A 6,172-nucleotide genomic window follows, 5' to 3' on the forward strand; every position below is an offset into this window, starting at 1 on the left:
GACAGAGGCTATGATTCAATAAACTTTTTATTGGGGGATCAGTACTACCAATCAATGTGTGGTCAACCAACTTGGCGGTGAAAATTTCATGACAACACCATATGCCGAAGCTTGCGAAGTCTTAGATGAAATGGCAGATACCTCATCGGCATGGCAAAGTAGAGCTAATGTTCCTCAAGGTGATCTAAATATGATTCACCTACACAAAGAATTGCATGATCATGGGCAAGCAATTGCCGAGTTGACCACAACAATGAATCAATTAGCCAAAGCTCAACTTCAACAAGTTCAAGGTCCTAAGCAAGTAAATGCAATGGAAGGTGTCAATATGATGGTGAACAAGCGAAGGCAAAAGAGTCAACAAATACAAAACCGTGCAGAACAATTTGAGCAAGATGATAGTGGGTTTGACCAAGACGAATCATACAATGAGCAAGAGGAAGAAGTGCAATATGTGAACAACTACCAAGGGCAAAGAAACAACTCTCAAGGCCCGAATCAACAACAATGGCGATCTCAAGGAAATCAAGAAAATTGGAACAATCAAAACCACCAAGGCAATTGGAGTGGTGGTACCAACAATCAAGGTAATTGGAACAATAACAATAATCAAGGAAATTGGAACAATCAAGGCAACCAAGGCAATTGGGGTGGCAACAATCAAGGATATTGGGGAGGCAACAACCAAGGGGTTGGAATAATAACCAAGGGAATCGGGGGTCGGGCTTTCAAAGGCCCCAGATGTATCAACAACCAAGAAACCCTCTTCCTTATCCGTCTCATAGTTCTAGCTCTTCCAATAATGAGATGGGACGGATCAAAAATATGTTCAAATAAATGATGGAGAAAAATGCCGACTCTGATGCTCAACTAGCCTCTCACAACACTTCAATCCGCAATTTTGGAGGTTCAATTAGGGAAAATCTCGCAAGCTTTAAGCACTCGTCCTAAGGGGGCACTACCTAGTGACACGGTGGTGAACCCGAAGGGTGGGAACAACACGAGACATGTCATGGCCGTAACCACAAGGAGTGAAAAAGGTAGGGAGGCAACAACCTCAAACCAAAGAAGAATTGTGGATGATGATGTAGTGATTCAAGAAGATGAAATTCCAAGCAATGTGGCTCAAGCTAATGAAGAAGTGAGAATTGATATTGATGAAAATATGGAGGAGAATCAAGAAGAAGTGAACTTGTCTAGGGAACACGTGATTGACATACCAGAGTCGGTAGTGCCAATGGCCAAGGCACCAATGCTAAGGCCTCCTCCTCCATACCCTCAAAGGCTCACCAAGTAAAATAACGAGAACCAATTCAAGAAGTTTATTGACATGATGAAGAGCTTATCCATTAATGTGCCATTGGTTGAGGTGTTAGAACAAATGCCCGGCTATGCAAAGTTCATGAAGGATTTGATGACAAAGAAAAGATCAATGAAATGTAAGACTATCAAGATGACACATCAAGTGAGTGATATTGTGCACTCAATGGCTCCAAAATTGGAATATATCGGCGCTTTCACAATCCCTTGCACTATTGGGAGCGCCGACTTTGCCAAAGCTCTTTGTGATCTAGGGACGAGTATCAACTTGATTCCCTACTCGGTGTTCAAAACTCTGGGAATTGGGCAACCAAGACCCACATCTATGAGGTTACAAATGGCAGATTGTACTATGAAGAGACCTTTGGGTATTATTGATGATGTATTGGTTCGTGTTGATAAGTTCATCCTCCCGGCGGACTTTGTGATTCTTGATTATGAAGTGGACTATGAGATTCCTATTATTTTGGGTAGACCTTTCCTTGATAAAAGGAAGGCTCTTGTTGATGTGGAAGCCGGTGAGCTCACCTTCCGGGTGGCCGATGAAAAGATGGTTTTCCACGTGTGCAAATCTATGAGGCAACCGAATAGCAACGAAGTTTGTTTGTTTGTGAACTTAGTGACCGAGGTGATTGTTGATGATGCTAGTAGTGCCATGATGAATGTTGATGATACTTTGGAGGCCGTATTGCTTAATCATGATGATGATGAGAAGGATAGCTATGTGGAATGTGTGAATGCATTGCAAGGAATAGGGTCGTACACTTATGAACCCCGCAAATTGTCCTTAGATCTTGAAAACCGGAAGACTCCTCCAACAAAGCCCTCAATCGAGGAGCCTCCCACTTTGGAGTTAAAGCCATTGCCTTCACATCTCAGGTATGAATTCCTTGGACCATGTTCTACTTTACCATTTATTCTTTTCTCTTGTTTAACTAACGTACAGGTAGACTCTATTTTGGCGGTGCTACAAAAGAGGAAAAAAGCTATCGGATGGACATTGGCAGATATTCAGGGTATAAGCCCCGCCTTTTGCATACACAAGATTATTTTGGAGGAGAATGCCAAACACTCCGTTGAACATCAAAGAAGATTAAATAAAGCAATGCAAGAGGTGGTGAAGAAGAAGATCATAAAATGGTTAGATGTCAGGGTTGTTTACCCCATTTTCGATAACTCGTGGACTTCTCCGGTGCAATGTGTCCCAAAGAAAGGGGGCATGACTGTGGTCACAAATGACAAGAACGGTTTGATCCTCACAAGAACGGTGACCGGGTGGAGAGTGTGTATGGACTATCGGAAGCTCAACAAAGTCACAAGGAAAGATCATTTCCCACTTCCATTTCTTGATCAAATGCTTGATAGGTTGGCCGGCCGAGCTTTCTATTGTTTCCTTGATGGATATTCTGGCTACAATCAAATTATTATTACTCTGGAGGACCAAGAGAAGACTACTTTCACTTGTCCCTATGGCACTTTCGCATTCTCTCGGATGCCATTTGGGTTATGCAATGCACCTGTCACTTTTCAACAGTGTATGACGGCCATCTTCACCGACGTGGTGGAGGATTTTATTGAGGTCTTCATGGATGACTTTTCCATGGTCAGAAACTCTTTTGATGATTGCTTGAACAACTTGGATAAGGTCTTGGCAAGATGTGAGGAGACAAACTTGGTTTTGAATCGGAAAAAATGCCACTTCATGGTCGAGGAAGGCATTATCCTCGGCCACAAAATTTCAAAGCATGGTATTAAGGTTGACAAGGCCAAAATAGAGGTGATCTCTAAACTCCCACCCCCTACAACTGTGAAGGGAGTGAGGAAATTCTTAGGTCATGCGGGGTTCTATCGCCGATTCATCAAGGATTTTTCCAAAGTGGTGAATCCCTAGTATAAACTGTTGGAGAAGGATGCCAAGTTCTATTTCTACAAGGATTGTATGAAGGCATTCGAATTTCTCAAGTTCAAATTGACTACTACTCCTATTATCACCGCACCAGATTGGAGCTTGCCTTTCGAGCTCATGTGTGATGCAAGTGATGTGGCGGTTGGAGCAGTTTTGGGGAAACGTATCAATAAAATCTTCCATTCAGTCTACTATGCTAGTAAGACCATGAATGATGCCCAAGTCAATTACATAGTGACCGAAAAAGATCTCCTTGCTATGGTGAAGTTTCGCCCGTACTTGATGGGTACAAAGGTGATTGTCCACACCGATCATGCGGCGCTTCAATACTTAATGAGCAAAAAGGATTCAAAGGTAAGATTAATACGGTGGGTGCTTCTATTGCAAGAGTTTTATCTAGAGATTCAAGACCGCAAGGGTAGTGAAAACCAAGTGGCGGACCACTTGTCTTGTTTGGAGGAGGAGGGTAGGCTATATGATGGCCTTGAGATAAATGATTCCTTCCCCGACGAGCAACTTCTAGCCATTTCAATGACCGGGATGCCATGGTTCACCGACTTAGCAAATTATCTTGTGAGTGGTATTGTACCGAATGAGTTCTCTTCAAACCAAGGAAGAAGCTCAAATGAGATTGCCTTGACTATTATTGGGATAAGCCGTATCTCTTCCGGATTTTTACCGATGGAGTGATTTGACGATGTGTACCGGAGGAAGAACAAGTGGAAATTGTTGAGGCTTGCCACTCTTCACCATATGGTGGTCACCATGGTGGAGCTAGAATGGCAACTAGAGTGTTGAGTTGTGGATTCTATTGGCCTACTCTTTACAAGGACACTAGCGATCTCGTCAAGTGTTGTGATGAATGTCAAAGGGCCGGTGGGATTTCTAAGAAAAATGAGATGCCCCTAACCATCATCTTGGAGATTGACATTTTTGATGTGTGGGGCATTGATTTCATGGGTCCGTTCGTGAGCTCTTGTGGGAACACTTACATTTTGGTAGATGTGGATTATGTGTCAAAGTGGGTTGAAGCCATGCCTTTACCCAACAATGAAGCTCGAAGTGTGGTGGTATTTTTGAAAAAGAACATCTTCACAAGATTCAGTGCTCCAAGGTCCATTATAAGTGATGGGGGATCTCACTTTTGCAACAAATCTGTTGATACCTTACTCACCAAGTATGGTGTCACTCACAAAGTATCGACCCCTATCATCCTCAAGCAAGCGGACAAGTGGAAGTCTCCAATCGGGAGATCAAGAGTATTTTATCAAAGACAGTGAATGCCAACCGGACGGATTGGTCAAAGAACCTTGATGATGCTCTTTGGGCTTATAGGACATCTTACAAAACACCGATTGGTATGTTTCCATACTGGTTAGTGTTCGGGAAAGCTTGTCACCTTCTGGTGAAACTTGAGCACAAGGCTATGTGGGCATTGAAGAAGCTAAATCTTGAATGGGATGTCGCCGTCAACTTAAGGGTGGCACGATTGAATGAGCTTGATGAATTTTGGTACCATGCTTATACAAGTTTATCCTTATATAAGGACAAGATGAAGTACCTCCATGACAAGTACATCCGGAACAAGGAGTTCAAAGAAGGTGATCTTTTGTTATTGTTCAATTCTCGGTTATGAATGTTCCCAGGAAAGTTGAAGTCTAAGTGGAGTGGTCCGTTTGAGGTTGTGAATGTGACACCCTTTGGTGAATTAGACTTGAAGAACAAAAATGATGAAGTGTTTAGAGTCAATAGTCATCGGGTAAAGCATTATCTTGGCAAGGTTGATGATGGCCACTTCGTGGCATTAATTCATTTCAAGTGATTGATGGTATTCTGCGCCGTGCTGCGACATTAAATCAAGTACTTTTTGGGAGGCAACCCATGTTTCTTTCCATTTTTTTTAATTTTTTCTTTTTTAGATAGGTTTTGTATTGAGCTAACTGGTTTTGAAGTGAATTGCAGGAATGAGAATGCATTGCAGGTACTGTGTTTGACAAAATTGGCCAACTGTTGAAAAAATAAAATGCGGACCGCATATTTATTGTGCGGCCCCCACAATATTGAATTTCACAGCAGAGAGGAGTCTGCGGTCGCACAATTCTTTGTGCGGTCGCACAATTCTTTGTGCGGCCGCACAACTGGAGACCCAAAAATCCAACTCTCTGAAGTTTTGAATTGCAGAGAAAAGGAGATTCTGTGGCCGCACACAAAATTGTGAGGACCGCACAAATTTCTGCGGCCACACTCACTTTTGTGCGGACCGCAGAACTTCAGCAAGGTTCAGGTAAAGAGTGCGGACCGCACTCAAAATTGTGCGGCCGCACTCAGCTTCAATTTTGACCGACTTTGGTCAACCTATAAATAGGACCTTAGAGCACTATTCACAACTTTACACACTCTGAACTTTTGAGACCTAAGCAAGCACAGTGCACACAAAGTATTTCACACTCCACAGTCATTCCATCAATGTAGATTCTTACATGCATCCTTCATCACTGGTATGTTCAATCCATGTTTAGATTTTCCATTTCTTCTTAATTTTTGTTATTAATAGTATAGTTATTTTTAGGCCTACAAAGTCAAATGCTCTTCATGGGTAATTTCATGTGTGCTCATTGGGGACTGGGTAGATCATTCATCATGTTTAGTTTGTAAATACCATGTCTAAATTGTGCAAAAATGTGAAAAATCTAAAGTCATTGTCGTTTGATTTCAAACTGTGCAGCCGCACATGAAAGTGCGGTCCGCAGATTCTCAATTAGGGCAAAATTCTAAGCATAAAATCCGCGGCCGCACTCAAAATTGTGTGGACCGCAGAAAATTGTACGGTCCGCGGAAAAATGTGTGAGACCGCACTTTAGAACTTCAGAGAACTAGTAGTCTGAACCAGGTTTTGTGCGGCCGCACTCAAACTTGTGCGGTCCGCACTTTAGCATGTGCGACCGC

This window comes from Nicotiana tabacum, chromosome 24 (genome assembly GCF_000715075.1).
Source record: "Nicotiana tabacum cultivar K326 chromosome 24, ASM71507v2, whole genome shotgun sequence".
In the NCBI taxonomy this organism is placed as follows: domain Eukaryota; kingdom Viridiplantae; phylum Streptophyta; class Magnoliopsida; order Solanales; family Solanaceae; genus Nicotiana; species Nicotiana tabacum.